Source organism: Chiloscyllium plagiosum, unplaced genomic scaffold, assembly GCF_037043375.1.
Source record: "Chiloscyllium plagiosum isolate Xiang-an unplaced genomic scaffold, Cpla_swu_hap1 HiC_scaffold_8, whole genome shotgun sequence".
NCBI lineage: Eukaryota > Metazoa > Chordata > Chondrichthyes > Orectolobiformes > Hemiscylliidae > Chiloscyllium > Chiloscyllium plagiosum.
The window spans coordinates 6,267,963-6,283,901 of record NW_028270146.1 but is presented as its reverse complement, the minus strand read 5'-3'; the positions used below and the strand labels follow the sequence as shown (position 1 = coordinate 6,283,901).

Genomic DNA, 15,939 nt, shown 5'->3' with positions numbered 1-15,939 from the left:
CTCATGAGGGTCATTCAACTCAAAACATTACCTCTGTTTTGCTCTCTCTGCCAGACCTGATGGGTTTCACCAACAGTTCCTGGGGGGGTTACTTTTTGTCTCAGATCTGCAACATCTGCAGTTCGTTGCTTTATTTCCACCCATTCTCGTCCCATTTCCCCAGACTTAACCCATAGCCTTGGATGTGAAAGCCTTTCATATGCTTATCTAAACACTGCTTCAATATTTGCTAATCACGGATAATGTCACAACTGCAGAAAGGGAGTGTGTCGAGGAGGGTTTGACGACAGAGTCATTGTGAGGGGAAGTCAGAAACAGGAAAGGAGCAGTCACTTTATTGGGAGTTTTTACAGACCTCCCCAGGAAACAAAGGCACAGAGGAGCAGAGTGGGGACAGATTTTGGAAAGGTGCAGAAGTAACAGGGTTGTTGTCATGGTGACTCCAACTTCCCTAATATTGGTTGGAACCGCCTTAGTGCAAATAGTTTGGATGTAACAGTTTTTATCAGGTGTGTCCAGGAAGGGCTCCTAACTCAACATGTAGATAGGCCGGCTAGAGGGGAGGCCATATTGGATTTGGTGCTTGGCAACGAACAAGGTCAGGTGTCAGATCTCTCAGTGGGAGAGCATTTTGGTGATAGTGATCACAACTCTCTGACCTTTACTATAGTGATGGAGAGGGATAGGAGCAGACGGTATGGGAAAATATTTAATTGGGGGAGGGGGAGTTACAAAGGTTACCCAAGGTTACTACAGGAAGTGAGGGAAGAGATAGCTGTGCCTTTGGCGATGATCTCTGTGTCCTCACTGTCCACTGGAGTAGTACTAGATGATTGTGGGATAGCAAATGTTATTCTGTTGTTCAAGAAAGGGAATAGGGATAATCCTGGGAATTACAGACCACTCAGTCTTACATCTGTAGTGGGAAAATTATTAGAGAGGATTCTGAGAGACAGGATTTATGATTACTTGGTAAACCATAGTTTGATTAGAGATAGTCAGCATGGCTTTGTGAGGGGCAGGTCATGCCTCACAAACCTTATTAAATTCTTTGAGGATGTGACAAAATACATTGATGAAGGTAGAGCAGTGGATGTGGTGTATATGGATTTTAGCAACGTGTTTGATAAGGTTCCCCATGGCAGGCTCATTCAGAAAGTATGGAGGCATGGGATACAGGGAAATGTGTCAGTCTGGATACAAAATTGACTGGCCCATAGAAGACAGAGGGTGGTGGTAGATGGAAAGTATTCAGCCTGGAGTTTGGTGACCAGTGGTTTTAGATTAGATTAGTTACAGTGTGGAAATAGGCCCTTCGCCCAACAAGTCCATACCGACCCGCCGAAGCGCAACTCACCCATACCCCAACATTTACCCCTTCACCTAACACTACGGGCAATTTAGCATGGCCAATTCACCTGACCTGCACATCTTTGGACTGTGGGAGGAAACCGGAGCACCCGGAGGAAACCCACGCAGACACGGGGAGAATGTGCAAACTCCATACAGTCAGTTGCCTGAGGCGGGAATTGAACCCGGGTCTCTGGCGCTGTGAGGCAGCAGTGTGTGGTGTTCTGCACGGATCTGTTCTGGGACCTCTGCTCTTGGTGACTTTTTATAAATGACTTGGACGAGGAAGTGGAAGGGTGGGTTAGTAAGTTTGCCAATGACATGAAGGTGGTGGATAGTGTGGGAGGGCTGTTGTAGGTTGCAATGAGGCATGAACAGGATGCAGAGCTGGGCTGAGAAGTGGCAGATGGAATTCAACCTGGATAAATGTGAAATGTTTCATTTTGGAAGCTTGAATTTGAATGCTGAATACAGGGTTAAAGGCAGGATTCTTGGCGGTGTGCAGGAACAGAGGGATCTTGGGGTCCATGTCTATAGATCCCTCAAAGTTGCCATCCCAAGTTGATAGGGTTGTCAAGGAGACATATGGTGTTTTGGCTTTCCTTAGCAGAGGGATTGAGTTTAAGGACTATGAGGTTATGCTGCAGCTCTATAGAGCCCTGGTTAGACCACACTAGGGATATTGTGTTCAGCTCTGTTCATCTCATTATAGGAAGGATGTGGAAGCTTTAGACAGGGTGCGGAGGAGATTTATCAGGAAGCTGCCTGGACTGGAGGGTGTGTCTTATGAAGAAAGGTTGAGAGAGCTAGGGCTTTTCTTACTGGAGTGGAGGAGGATGAGAGGTGACTTGATCGAGGTGTACAAGATGTTGGGAGGCAGAGATAGAGTGGGTAGCCAGAAACTTTTCCCCAGGGTAGAAATATCTATCACAAGGGGGTGTAAATTTTAAATTGATTGGTGGATGGTTTAGGGGAGATGTCAGAGGTCGGTTCTTTACACAGAGAGTGGTGGGTGTGTGTAATGCACTGCCAGCAGTGGGAGTAGAGTCAGAGACATTAGGGACATTTAAGCAACTCTTGGATAGGCACATGGATGAAAATACAATGAAGGGTGTGTAGATTAGTTCGATCTTGGAGTAGGATAAAAGGCTGGCACATCATCGAGGGCCGAAGGGCCTGTACTGTGCTGCACTGTTCTACGTTCTATTTGTTAACTGTGTTGAGGGTTCCTGAAACTACCAGCCTTTCAGACAGTGAGCACCAGATACCCATCTCCCTCTGGGGGGAGCAATAATTCCGCAACTTCCCTCTGAACCTCCAGCTCCTCACGTAAAACTCTACCTCCCCCTCCCCCAGTTATTGACCCCCCTACCAAGGGGAAAACCTTGTGTGTGTACCTCAGCACTTTGTGCTCCCATGCCCATGAGAATAGGAGCACGGAGGAGGCTGCTGTACCCATTCAGGCTGTTCTGTCATGCAATAAGATCATGGCTGATCTGCCTTCTCCAAAACCCTGGATTCCCTTCCTGATTACAAACCTGTCTCTCTCAGCCTCGAATATCCTGAGTGACCCAGCCCCGACAGCCCCCTGTGGGAAAGAATTCCACAGATTCACTCCCCCCAGGAGAGAAGAAATCTCTCCTCATTCCCGGCCCTAAATGGGCAACTCCTTACTTTGAGATAATCCCCCCGACTCTCCCACAAGGGGAAACAACCTCTCCACATCTCCCCCGTCAAATCCCCGAAGAATCTTGTACGTTTCAATAAGGTTGCCTCTCGTTCTTCTAACCTCCAATGAGTACAGGGAGACCTGTAGGTCAGAGTCGAGAGGGTGGTGCTGGAAAAGCACAGCAGGTCAGGCAGCGTCTGAGGAGCAGGAGAATCGACGTTTCGGGCATAAACCCTTCATCAATTGATTCCTGATGAAGGGCATATGCTCGAACCATCGAATCTCCTGCCCCTCGGACGCTCCCTGACCTGCTGTACTTTTCCAGCACCACCTCTTCAACTCCAAACCTACTCAATCTCTCTTCATAGGATAGTCCTTCCATCCCTGGGATCAGCCAAGTGACCCTTCTCTGGACTGTCTCCATTACCAGTCTATCTTTCCTCAGATACGGGGCCAAAAACTATACATAGTATTCCAGCTGAGCTCTGACCAGTGCCTTGCACAGTTTTAGCAACCTTTCATTGACTTAGAGCAGAGATCAGATGTGATCTCACTGAATAGCCTTCTGTTCCAATGTTGCTCCCGTTTCCCTCAATTACCTCCTCTCCCAAGTGCTGCCCAGCCAGTTAAGTATTTATGGAACATAGTGACTTGTTGTAATTTTGGGAACATTGCAACCAACGTGTTTGTAGCAAGCTCCCACTTACTGTGACTTGTTAAATCTGCTGAATATTTCTGGTATCTATTTTGGCTGTCTGGCAGTGGCTGTATTTTGCTGTTTTGATAGGGTTTGGTATTGGTCTTGGGGTAAATACTCACTGGGACAGCAGGGACAACTTCCCAGCTTCTGTTCAAAATGGTGCCATGGAATGGTTTATGTCCCTCTTGAGCGGCCTCTCCCTGTCTCAGTTTCCGACCCGTCTGGCAGTGTCGCACTCCCTCAGTATTACACGGGCAGAGTCAGCCTGGATGTGGAATGGGGGCAGATTCAACTGAGGGATTCAAGAGGGGGGCACTGGATGGTGGTTCAGATTAAACTAATGTGTGAGGCTATGGGAGAGAAATCAGGAGATTGGCACCAGGTAATGATGCATGTTTAATGAGCTAGCTCAGGCACAATGGGCCAAATAGCCTTTGTCAGTAATGTTGTGATGTTGTGCTGAAGTCTTGGTTGTGGATGTTAACCCTAACCTTTGATCCCTAATAAGACCATACAATGTAGGAGCAGAGGCTGGTACAATTGCAACATTTAAGAGACATTCGGATGGGTATATGAATAGGAAGGGTTTGGAGGGATATGGGCCGGGTGCTGGCAGGTGGGACTAGATTGGGTTGGGATATCTGGTCGGCATGGACGGGTTGGACCGAAGGGTCTGTTTCCGTGCTGTACATCTCTATGACTCTATAAATGGGCCAGTCAGCACATCAATACCTTCCACCATTCATTGTGATCAGGGTTAATCTGCAAATCCTCAATTCTACTGTCCTGCCCTTTTCCCCCAAACCCCCGATTCCTTGATTGATTAAAAATCTGTATGTCTCAGCCCTGAATAACCCAGCCTCAACAGGTCTCTGTTATAATGAGTCCCTTTAGTACAGCCTGTATTGAGAAGGTTTCACACTGAGCTGATAGAGATCAGTGTTTCTGAGGTTATACTTTGAAATCTGTGTTAGTCAATGGTGAGCTCCTGGAAAAGGTTTCCTTTCTCAGCCAGGAAGATGAATGATTTACCTGGCTCTGTATGAAAGTGCCTGTGTCACTGAGTTGACACACTGATAACTGGATGTGTCTGACCACGTGCACATGGCCACCTTTGAACTTTGATCACTTGGCAGGGTTGCTATCTGGTCTGTCAGACTGTGCTGTTCCAGAGGCACAAAGAAATCCTGTCTCCCAGCTCCCATCCACAGCGTACACTGGGGAAGGTGAGTGGGACAGAGCACAGGCTACAGTCTGGGAGCTACCTTCCAGCCCAGGGAGTGCAGGGGTCTGACCATACAGCACAGAACCAGCTCCAGGGACAAGGAGGGACTGAAATGGAGAGTGAGCTACTTTGGGGACTGGAGCTCTCCCATACGGTCTGTATTGAAAGCTGCAGTTTTAACAGGGGGCTGTTTTCTTTTGTGGGCCGGCATACCTGTATCTCCATTACACATCAATCATCTTTGTCCCTCTCCCTTTATCACACTGTTCTATATGTTATAGTCTCTAAGTCTCTTCACTCTCGAATCAGTGCTGTTATTTATAATACTTGCCCTCAATGTAACATCTCAGATATACCCCTCTGTCTGTTTTTGTGTATAATATACTGTCCATCCTCAGTATTAGCCTATCTATAATAACACACTGTCTCCTGTCAGGCTGCTGAACTTTGGCCCCTGACCTCTTCCTGGGGGTTCAGTTATTCTCACTACAGTTTGTGTGTCTGTGTGTGTGTGTGAGAGAGAGAGTGAGTGTGTGTGTCTGTGTCCGTGTGTGAGTGTGTCTGTGTGTGTATGTCCGTGTGTGTGTGTGGAATCCTCCTGGTTTCTGGGGCATGATGCATGTTTAATGAGCTAGCTCAGGATTGAGTTTGGGGTTTGGTGTTTCTGGTATTCTTGCCTCAGTGTTGATCAAGGATTGGAACTCTCCTGGTCCCCAGCCTCCAGTGTCTAGCCTCTGATGTTCCTTTAGTGCTGTGCACTGTGCTCAGTGCAAGGTTCAGAGTGAAGGGCAGCACTGAGCAGTAAACACTGGCAGGGAAAGTGAAAGATATCATGATAAGGCGATGCCAAGTTTTATCTGTGGTTCGGTGGATAGCATTATCATTGGAATCAGAAGATCATGAGCTCAAATCCCAGTCCAGCAACCTTCCTGCAAAATGTACAGCAGTCCATAAGAGTAGGCCATTCGGCCCAGTGAGTTTGTTCCACCATTCACTGAGATCATGCTGATAATCTTCAACTCCACATTCCTCCCTTTTCCTCATAAAAGTTGATCTCCTTCCTGATGAAAATGTCGTCTAGCTCAGTGCTGCACTGTCTGAGGTGCATCTTTGTGGTGAGATGACAAAGTGGAAAGTGGGCCATCTAGCAACTTCTTCATCCCCAGAATGAATCAAAAACAAATCCGTTTGAGGTGAATGTGAGACCTGTGCAGTCAGTGTTGGTGAAAGCCCAGTGTCCACATTACTGAAACCATCGAGCAGTCTGTTAGCGTTTCATTGCGACATCCCGCTGTGCTTAGATTGGCTGTTGTGTTTTCCACATTCACATAGCAAACCCACTTCAAAGGCTTTCTCACTCAGTAAGGGGTTTGTGATGTCTTGGGGAGGGAGAGTTGGCGAGCTGTTGTCATGAGAATGGACGGGGTGGGGAGGGGGGGGGTGGACAGGTGCACCTGGTAGGGTGGGTGCAGAGGGAAGTGGGCGGATGGTGTGCTGAGGGGTGAGGGCAGGGATTGAGTGGATGTAGGAGTGTGTGCAGGGAAACGTGGGTATAGGGGAGTGGGTAGAAAGGAGTCAGTGCAGAGGGATATGTGCAGAGGGGAGTGGGGTGAAGGGGAGTGGGGTGTAGGGGAGTGGGGTGTAGGGGAGTGGGGTGTAGGGGAGTGGGGTGTAGGGGAATGGGGTGTAGGGGAGCGGGGTGTAGGGGAGCGGGGTGTAGGGGAGAGAGGTGTAGGGGAGAGGGGTGTAGGGGAGTGGGGTGTAGGAGAGCGGGGTGTAGGGGAGTGGGGTGGAGGGGGGTGGGGTGTAGGGGAGCGGGGTGTAGGGGAGAGGGGTGTAGGGGAGAGGGGTGTAGGGGAGCGGGGTGTAGGGGAGAGGGGTGTAGGGGAGAGGGGTGTAGGGGAGTGGGGTGTAGGGGAGTGGGGTGTAGGGGAGCGGGGTGTAGGGGAGAGGGGTGTAGGGGAGAGGGGTGTAGGGGAGAGGGGTGTAGGGGAGTGGGGTGTAGGGGAGTGGGGTGTAGGGGAGCGGGGTGTAGGGGAGAGGGGTGTAGGGGAGCGGGGTGTAGGGGAGAGGGGTGTAGGGGAGAGGGGTGTAGGGGAGCGGGGTGTAGGGGAGAGGGGTGTAGGGGAGAGGGGTGTAGGGGAGTGGGGTGTAGGGGAGTGGGTTGTAGGGGAGCGGGATGTAGGGGAGAGGGGTGTAGGGGAGAGGGGTGTAGGGGAGAGGGGTGTAGGGGAGAGGGGTGTAGGGGAGAGGGTTGTAGGGGAGTGGGGTGTAGGGGAGAGGGGTGTAGGGGAGTGGGGTGTAGGGGAGAGGGGTGTAGGGGAGTGGGGTGTAGGGGAGTGGGGTGTAGGCGAGTGGGGTGTAGGGGAGACGGGTGTAGGGGAGTGGGGTGTAGGGAAGAGGGGTGTAGGGGAGTGGGGTGTAGGGGAGAGGGGTGTAGGGGAGACGGGTGTAGGGGAGTGGGGTGTAGGGGAGTGGGGTGTAGGGGAGCGGGGTGTAGGGGAGCGGGGTGTAGGGGAGAGGGGTGTAGGGGAGAGGGGTGTAGGGGAGTGGGGTGTAGGGGAGTGGGGTGTAGGGGAGACGGGTGTAGGGGAGAGGGGTGTAGGGGAGTGGGGTGTAGGGGAGACGGGTGTAGGGGAGAGGGGTGTAGGGGAGCGGGGTGTAGGGGAGAGGGGTGTAGGGGAGACGGGTGTAGGGGAGAGGGGTGTAGGGCAGCGGGGTGTAGGGGAGAGGGGTGTAGGGGAGTGGAGTGTAGGGGAGATGGGTGTAGGGGAGACGGGTGTAGGGGAGAGGGGTGTAGGGGGGCGGGGTGTAGGGGAGAGGGGTGTAGGGTAGTGGGGTGTAGGGGAGTGGGGTGTAGGGGAGTGGGGTGTAGGGGAGAGGGGTGTAGGGGAGAGGGTTGTAGGGGAGCGGGGTGTAGGGGAGAGGGGTGTAGGGGAGTGGGGTGTAGGGGAGTGGGGTGTAGGGGAGAGGGGTGTAGGGGAGAGGGGTGTAGGGGAGCGGGGTGTAGGGGAGAGGGTTGTAGGGGAGTGGGGTGTAGGGGAGCGGGGTGTAGGGGAGAGGGGTGTAGGGGAGAGGGGTGTAGGGGAGCGGGGTGTAGGGGAACGGGGTGTAGGGGAGCGGGGTGTAGGGGAGCGGGGTGTAGGGGAGAGGGGTGTAGGGGAGTGGGGTGTAGGGGAGAGGGGTGTAGGGGAACGGGGTGTAGGGGAACGGGGTGTAGGGGAGCGGGGTGTAGGGGAACGGGGTGTAGGGGAGAGGGGTGTAGGGGAGCGGGGTGTAGGGGAGAGGGGTGTAGGGGAGTGGGGTGTAGGGGAGAGGGGTGTAGGGGAGCGGGGTGTAGGGGAGCGGGGTGTAGGGGAGAGGGGTGTAGGGGAGTGGGTTGTAGGGGAGAGGGGTGTAGGGGAGAGAGGTGTAGGGGAGTGGGGTGTAGGGGAGAGGGTTGTAGGGGAGCGGGGTGTAGGGGAGCGGGGTGTAGGGGAGAGGGGTGTAGGGGAGCGGGGTGTAGGGGAGCGGGGTGTAGGGGAGAGGGGTGTAGGGGAGAGGGGTGTAGGGGAGCGGGGTGTAGGGGAGAGGGGTGTAGGGGAGTGGGGTGTAGGGGAGTGGGGTGTAGGGGAGCGGGGTGTAGGGGAGCGGGGTGTAGGGGAGCGGGGTGTAGGGGAGCGGGGTGTAGGGGAGAGGGGTGTAGGGGAGTGGGGAGTAGGGGAGCGGGGTGTAGGGGCGCGGGGTGTAGGGGAGCGGGGTGTAGGGGAGCGGGGTGTAGGGGAGAGGGGTGTAGGGGAGAGGGGTGTAGGGGAGAGGGGTGTAGGGGAGAGGGGTGTAGGGGAGCGGGGTGTAGGGGAGAGGGGTGTAGGGGAGTGGGGTGTAGGGGAGTGGGGTGTAGGGGAGTGGGGTGTAGGGGAGAGGGGTGTAGGGGAGAGGGGTGTAGGGGAGCGGGGTGTAGGGGAGCGGGGTGTAGGGGAGCGGGGTGTAGGGGAGAGGGGTGTAGGGGAGAGGGGTGTAGGGGAGTGGGGTGTAGGGGAGCGGGGTGTAGGGGAGCGGGGTGTGGGGGAGAGGGGTGTATGAGAGAGGGGTGTAGGGGAGAGGGGTGTAGGGGAGCGGGGTGTAGGGGAGAGGGGTGTAGGGGAGTGGGGTGTAGGGGAGCGGGGTGTAGGGGAGCGGGGTGTAGGGGAGAGGGGTGTAGGGGAGAGGGGTGTAGGGGAGTGGGGTGTAGGGGAGCGGGGTGTAGGGGAGAGGGGTGTAGGGGAGAGGGGTGTTGGGGAGAGGGGTGTAGGGGAGAGGGGTGTTGGGGAGCGGGGTGTAGGGGAGCGGGGTGTAGGGGAGCGGGGTGTAGGGGAGTGGGGTGTAGGGGAGAGGGGTGTAGGGGAGTGGGGTGTAGGGGAGCGGGGTGTAGGGGAGAGGGGTGTAGGGGAGAGGGGTGTTGGGGAGAGGGGTGTAGGGGAGAGGGGTGTTGGGGAGCGGGGTGTAGGGGAGCGGGGTGTAGGGGAGCGGGGTGTTGGGGAGCGGGGTGTAGGGGAGCGGGGTGTAGGGGAGCGGGGTGTAGGGGAGAGGGGTGTAGGGGAGAGGGGTGTAGGGGAGAGGGGTGTTGGGGAGCGGGGTGTAGGGGAGAGGGGTGTAGGGGAGAGGGGTGTAGGGGAGAGGGGTGTAGGGGAGCGGGGTGTAGGGGAATGGGGTGTAGGGGAGAGGGGTGTAAGGGAGCGGGGTGTAGGGGAGCGGGGTGTAGGGGAGAGGGGTGTAGGGGAGAGGGGTGTAGGGGAATGGGGTGTAGGGGAGAGGGGTGTTGGGGAGCGGGGTGTAGGGGAGAGTGGTGTAGGGGAGCGGGGTGTAGGGGAGCGGGGTGTAGGGGAGCGGGGTGTAGGAGAGAGGGGTGTAGGGGAGAGGGGTGTAGGGGAGTGGGGTGTAGGGGAGAGGGGTGTTGGGGAGCGGGGTGTAGGGGAGCGGGGTGTTGGGGAGCGGGGTGTAGGGGAGAGTGGTGTAGGGGAGCGGGGTGTAGGGGAGCGGGGTGTAGGGGAGCGGGGTGTAGGAGAGAGGGGTGTAGGGGAGCGGGGTGTAGGGGAGCGGGGTGTAGGGGAGTGGGGTGTAGGGGAGAGGGGTGTAGGGGAGCGGGGTGTAGGGGAGTGGGGTGTAGGGGAGAGGGGTGTAGGGGAGAGGGGTGTAGGGGAGTGGGGTGTAGAGGAGAGGGTTGTAGGGGAGAGGGGTGTAGGGGAGCGGGGTGTAGGGGAGTGGGGTGTAGGGGAGAGGGGTGTAGGGGAGAGGGGTGTAGGGGAGAGGGGTGTTGGGGAGCGGGGTGTAGGGGAGCGGGGTGTAGGGGAGCGGGGTGTAGGGGAGAGGGGTGTAGGGGAGAGGGGTGTAGGGGAGTGGGGTGTAGGGGAGCGGGGTGTAGGGTAGAGGGGTGTAGGGGAGCGGGGTGTAGGGGAGAGGGGTGTAGGGGAGAGGGGTGTAGGGGAGTGGGGTGTAGGAGAGAGGGGTGTAGGGGAGAGGGGTGTAGGGGAGAGGGGTGTAGGGGAGTGGGGTGTAGGGGAGAGGGGTGTAGGGGAGAGGGGTGTAGGGGAGTGGGGTGTAGGGGAGTGGGGTGTAGGGGAGAGGGGTGTAGGGGAGAGGGGTGTAGGGGAGAGGGGTGTAGGAGAGAGGGGTGTAGGGGAGAGGGGTGTAGGGGAGCGGGGTGTAGGGGAGAGGGGTGTAGGGGAGAAGGGTGTAGGGGAGCGGGGTGGGACGGGAGAGGGGTGTAGGGGAGAGGGGTGTAGGGGAGTGGGGTGTAGGGGAGAGGGGTGTAGGGGAGAGGGGTGTAGGGGAGTGGGGTGTAGGGGAGTGGGGTGTAGGGGAGAGGGGTGTAGGGGAGAGGGGTGTAGGGGAGAGGGGTGTAGGGGAGAGGGGTGTAGGGGAGTGGGGTGTAGGGGAGTGGGGTGTAGGGGAGAGGGGTGTAGGGGAGAGGGGTGTAGGGGAGAGGGGTGTAGGAGAGAGGGGTGTAGGGGAGAGGGGTGTAGGGGAGCGGGGTGTAGGGGAGAGGGGTGTAGGGGAGAGGGGTGTAGGGGAGAGGGGTGTAGGGGAGTGGGGTGTAGGGGAGAGGGGTGTAGGGGAGAAGGGTGTAGGGGAGCGGGGTGGGACGGGAGAGGGGTGTAGGGGAGAGGGGTGTAGGGGAGCGGGGTGTAGGGGAGAGGGGTGTAGGGGAGAGGGGTGTAGGGGAGAGGGATGTAGGGGAGTGGGGTGTAGGGGAGAGGGGTGTAGGGGAGAAGGGTGTAGGGGAGCGGGGTGGGACGGGAGAGGGGTGTAGGGGAGAGGGGTGTAGGGGAGCGGGGTGTAGGGGAGAGGGGTGTAGGGGAGAGGGGTGTAGGGGAGTGGGGTGTAGGGGAGCGGGGTGTAGGGGAGAGGGGTGTAGGGGAGAGGGGTGTAGGGGAGAGGGGTTTGGGGAGCGGGGTGTAGGGGAGCGGGGTGTAGGGGAGAGGGGTGTAGGGGAGAGGGGTTTGGGGAGCGGGGTGTAGGGGAGCGGGGTGTAGGGGAGAGGGGTGTAGGGGAGCGGGGTGTAGGGGAGCAGGGTGTAGGGGAGAGGGGTGTAGGGGAGAGGGGTGTAGGGGAGAGGGGTGTAGGGGAGCGGGGTGTAGGGGAGCGGGGTGTAGGGGAGAGGGGTGTAGGGGAGAGGGGTGTAGGGGAGAGGGGTTTGGGGAGCGGGGTGTAGGGGAGCGGGGTGTAGGGGAGAGGGGTGTAGGGGAGCGGGGTGTAGGGGAGCGGGGTGTAGGGGAGAGGGGTGTAGGGGAGCGGGGTGTAGGGGAGAGGGGTGTAGGGGAGCGGGGTGTAGGGGAGAGGGGTGTAGGGGAGCGGGGTGTAGGGGAGAGGGGTGTAGGGGAGCGGGGTGTAGGGGAGAGGGGTGTAGGGGAGACGGGTGTAGGGGAGACGGGTGTAGGGGAGTGGGGTGTAGGGGAGTGGGGTGTAGGGGAGTGGGGTGTAGGGGAGAGGGGTGTAGGGGAGAGGGGTGTAGGGGAGCGGGGTGTAGGGGAGAGGGGTGTAGGGGAGAGGGGTGTAGGGGAGCGGGGTGTAGGGGAGAGGGGTGTAGGGGAGACGGGTGTAGGGGAGTGGGGTGTAGGGGAGTGGGGTCTAGGGGAGAGGGGTGTAGGGGAGCGGGGTGTAGGGGAGCGGGGTGTAGGGGAGCGGGGTGTAGGGGAGAGGGGTGTAGGGGAGCGGGGTGTAGGGGAGAGGGGTTTGGGGAGCGGGGTGTAGGGGAGCGGGGTGTAGGGGAGAGGGGTGTAGGGGAGCGGGGTGTAGGGGAGAGGGGTGTAGGGGAGTGGGGTGTAGGGGAGAGGGGTGTAGGGGAGCGGGGTGTAGGGGAGCGGGGTGTAGGGGAGAGGGGTGTAGGGGAGCGGGGTGTAGGGGAGAGGGGTTTGGGGAGCGGGGTGTAGGGGAGCGGGGTGTAGGGGAGAGGGGTGTAGGGGAGCGGGGTGTAGGGGAGAGGGGTGTAGGGGAGCGGGGTGTAGGGGAGAGGGGTGTAGGGGAGACGGGTGTAGGGGAGACGGGTGTAGGGGAGTGGGGTGTAGGGGAGTGGGGTGTAGGGGAGTGGGGTGTAGGGGAGAGGGGTGTAGGGGAGAGGGGTGTAGGGGAGCGGGGTGTAGGGGAGAGGGGTGTAGGGGAGAGGGGTGTAGGGGAGCGGGGTGTAGGGGAGAGGGGTGTAGGGGAGACGGGTGTAGGGGAGTGGGGTGTAGGGGAGTGGGGTGTAGGGGAGAGGGGTGTAGGGGAGAGGGGTGTAGGGGAGCGGGGTGTAGGGGAGAGGGGTGTAGGGGAGACGGGTGTAGGGGAGTGGGGTGTAGGGGAGAGGGGTGTAGGGGAAAGAGGTGTAGGGGAGTGGGGTGTAGGGGAGTGGGGTGTAGGGGAGTGGGGTGTAGGGGAGAGGGGTGTAGGGGAGAGGGGTGTAGGGGAGCGGGGTGTAGGGGAGAGGGGTGTAGGGGAGAGGGGTGTAGGGGAGTGGGGTGTAGGGGAGAGGGGTGTAGGGGAGCGGGGTGTAGGGGAGAGGGGTGTAGGGGAGACGGGTGTAGGGGAGTGGGGTGTAGGGGAGAGGGGTGTAGGGGAGCGGGGTGTAGGGGAGAGGGGTGTAGGGGAGTGGGGTGTAGGGGAGTGGGGTGTAGGGGAGAGGGGTGTAGGGGAGCGGGGTGTAGGGGAGAGGGGTGTAGGGGAGACGTGTGTAGGGGAGTGGGGTGTAGGGGAGAGGGGTGTAGGGGGAAGAGGTGTAGGGGAGTGGGGTGTAGGGGAGTGGGGTGTAGGGGAGTGGGGTGTAGGGGAGAGGGGTGTAGGGGAGCGGGGTGTAGGGGAGCGGGGTGTAGCGGAGCGGGGTGTAGGGGAGAGGGGTGTAGGGGAGCGGGGTGTAGGTGAGAGGGGTGTAGGGGAGCGGGGTGTAGGGGAACGGGGTGTAGGGGAGAGGGGTGTCGGGGAACGGGGTGTAGGGGAGAGGGGTGTAGGGGAGAGGGGTGTAGGGGAGAGGGGTGTAGGGGAACGGGGTGTAGGGGAGAGGGGTGTCGGGGAACGGGGTGTAGGGGAGAGGGGTGTAGGGGAGAGGGGTGTAGGGGAGAGGGGTGTAGGGGAACGGGGTGTAGGGGAGAGGGGTGTAGGGGAGAGGGGTGTAGGGGAGAGGGGTGTAGGGGTGCGGGGTGTAGGGGAGCGGGGTGTAGGGGAGAGGGGTGTAGGGGAGAGGGGTGTAGGGGAACGGGGTGTGGGGAGAGGGGTGTCGGGGAACGGGGTGTAGGGGAGAGGGGTGTAGGGGAGTGGGGTGTAGGGGAGCAGGGTGTAGGGGAGCGGGGTGTAGGGGAGCGGGGTGTAGAGGAGAGGGGTGTAGGGGAACGGGGTGTAGGGGAGAGGGGTGTAGGGGAACGGGGTGTAGGGGAGCGGGGGGTAGGGGAGAGGGGTGTAGGGGAGAGGGGTGTAGGGGAGAGGGGTGTAGGAGAGAGGGGTGTAGGGGAGAGGGGTGTAGGGGAGCGGGGTGTAGGGGAGAGGGGTGTAGGGGAGAGGGGTGTAGGGGAGAGGGGTGTAGGGGAGCGGGGTGTAGGGGAGAGGGGTGTAGGAGAGAGGGGTGTAGGGGAGAGGGGTGTAGGAGAGAGGGGTGTAGGGGAGAGGGGTGTAGGGGAGAGGGGTGTAGGGGAGAGGGGTGTAGGGGAGTGGGGTGTAGGGGAGAGGGGTGTAGGAGAGAGGGGTGTAGGGGAGAGGGGTGTAGGGGAGAGGGGTGTAGGGGAGCGGGGTGTAGGGGAGAGGGGTGTAGGGGAGCGGGGTGTAGGGGAGAGGGGTGTAGGGGAGTGGGGTGTAGGGGAGAGGGGTGTAGGGGAGAGTGGTGTAGGGGAGTGGGGTGTAGGGGAGCGGGGTGTAGGGGAGAGGGGTGTAGGGGAGCGGGGAGTAGGGGAGAGGGGTGTACGGGAGCGGGGTGTAGGGGAGCGGGGTGTAGGGGAGAGGGGTGTAGGGGAGCGGGGTGTAGGGGAGAGGGGTGTAGGGGAGCGGGGTGTAGGGGAGAGGGGTGTAGGGGAGCGTGGTGTAGGGGAGAGGGGTGTAGGGGAGCGGGGTGTAGGGGAGCGGGGTGTAGGGGAGCGGGGTGTAGGGGAGAGGGGTGTAGGGGAGTGGGGTGTAGGGGAGAGGGGTGTAGGGGAGTGGGGTGTAGGGGAGAGGGGTGTAGGGAAGAGGGGTGTAGGGGAGAGGGGTGTAGGGGAGCGGGGTGTAGGGGAGCGGGGTGTAGGAGAGAGGGGTGTAGGGGAGAGGGGTGTAGGGGAGCGGGGTGTAGGGGAGAGGGGTGTAGGGGAGAGGGGTGTAGGGGAGAGGGGTGTAGGGGAGAGGGGTGTAGGGGAGCGGGGTGTAGGGGAGAGGGGTGTAGGGGAGAGGGGTGTAGGGGAGCGGGGTGTAGGGGAGCGGGGTGTAGGGGAGAGGGGTGTAGGGGAGAGGGGTGTAGGGGAGCGGGGTGTAGGGGAGCGGGGTGTAGGGGAGAGGGGTGTAGGGGAGAGGGGTGTAGGGGAGCGGGGTGTAGGGGAGCGGGGTGTAGGGGAGAGGGGTGTAGGGGAGAGGGGTGTAGGGGAGCGGGGTGTAGGGGAGCGGGGTGTAGGGGAGAGGGGTGTAGGGGAGCGGGGTGTAGGGGAGAGGGGTGTAGGGGAGAGGGGTGTAGGGGAGAGGGGTGTAGGGGAGAGGGGTGTAGGGGAGAGGGGTGTATGAGAGAGGGGTGTAGGTGAGCGGGGTGTAGGGGAGAGGGGTGTAGGGGAGAGGGGTGTAGGGGAATGGGGTGTAGGGGAGAGGGGTGTAGGGGAGAGGGGTGTAGGGGAGAGGGGTGTAGGGGAGAGGGGTGTTGGGGAGAGGGGTGTAGGGCAGAGGGGTGTAGGGGAGAGGGGTGTAGGGGAATGGGGTGTAGGGGAGCGGGGTGTAGGGGAGAGGGGTGTAGGGGAGAGGGGTGTAGGGGAGCGGGGTGTAGGGGAGAGGGGTGTAGGGGAGCGGGGTGTAGGGGAGAGGGGTGTAGGTGAGAGGGGTGTAGGGGAGCGGGGTGTAGGGGAGCGGGGTGTAGGGGAGAGGGGTGTAGGGGAGAGGGGTGTAGGGGAGCGGGGTGTAGGGGAGCGGGGTGTAGGGGAGAGGGGTGTAGGGGAGCGGGGTGTAGGGGAGAGGGGTGTAGGGGAGAGGGGTGTAGGGGAATGGGGTGTAGGGGAGAGGGGTGTATGAGAGAGGGGTGTAGGTGAGCGGGGTGTAGGGGAGAGGGGTGTAGGGGAGAGGGGTGTAGGGGAATGGGGTGTAGGGGAGAGGGGTGTAGGGGAGAGGGGTGTAGGGGAGAGGGGTGTAGGGGAGAGGGGTGTTGGGGAGAGGGGTGTAGGGCAGAGGGGTGTAGGGGAGAGGGGTGTAGGGGAATGGGGTGTAGGGGAGAGGGGTGTATGAGAGAGGGGTGTAGGGGAGCGGGGTGTAGGGGAGAGGGGTGTAGGGGAGAGGGGTGTAGGGGAGAGGGGTGTAGGGGAATGGGGTGTAGGGGAGAGGGGTGTAGGGGAGAGGGGTGTAGGGGAGAGG

At 59.7% G+C, this 15,939-nt stretch overlaps 1 protein-coding gene across 3 annotated transcripts in view; it reads left to right on the top strand.

Annotated features, from left to right (window-relative positions):
- esr2a (estrogen receptor 2a) overlaps positions 1-15,939 on the top strand; it is a 402,250-nt gene that overhangs the window by 77,770 nt on the left and 308,541 nt on the right. The window contains exon 1 of one of the 3 annotated variants that reach the window (XM_087989560.1): positions 4,862-5,098. The exons of 1 other annotated variant lie outside the window; for it this stretch is intronic. The gene's annotated coding sequence lies outside the window, so the exon portion shown is untranslated. Of the gene's footprint in view, positions 1-4,861; positions 5,099-15,939 lie in introns of those variants that run through there. One more of the 3 variants, XM_087989561.1, reaches the window with a different exon arrangement.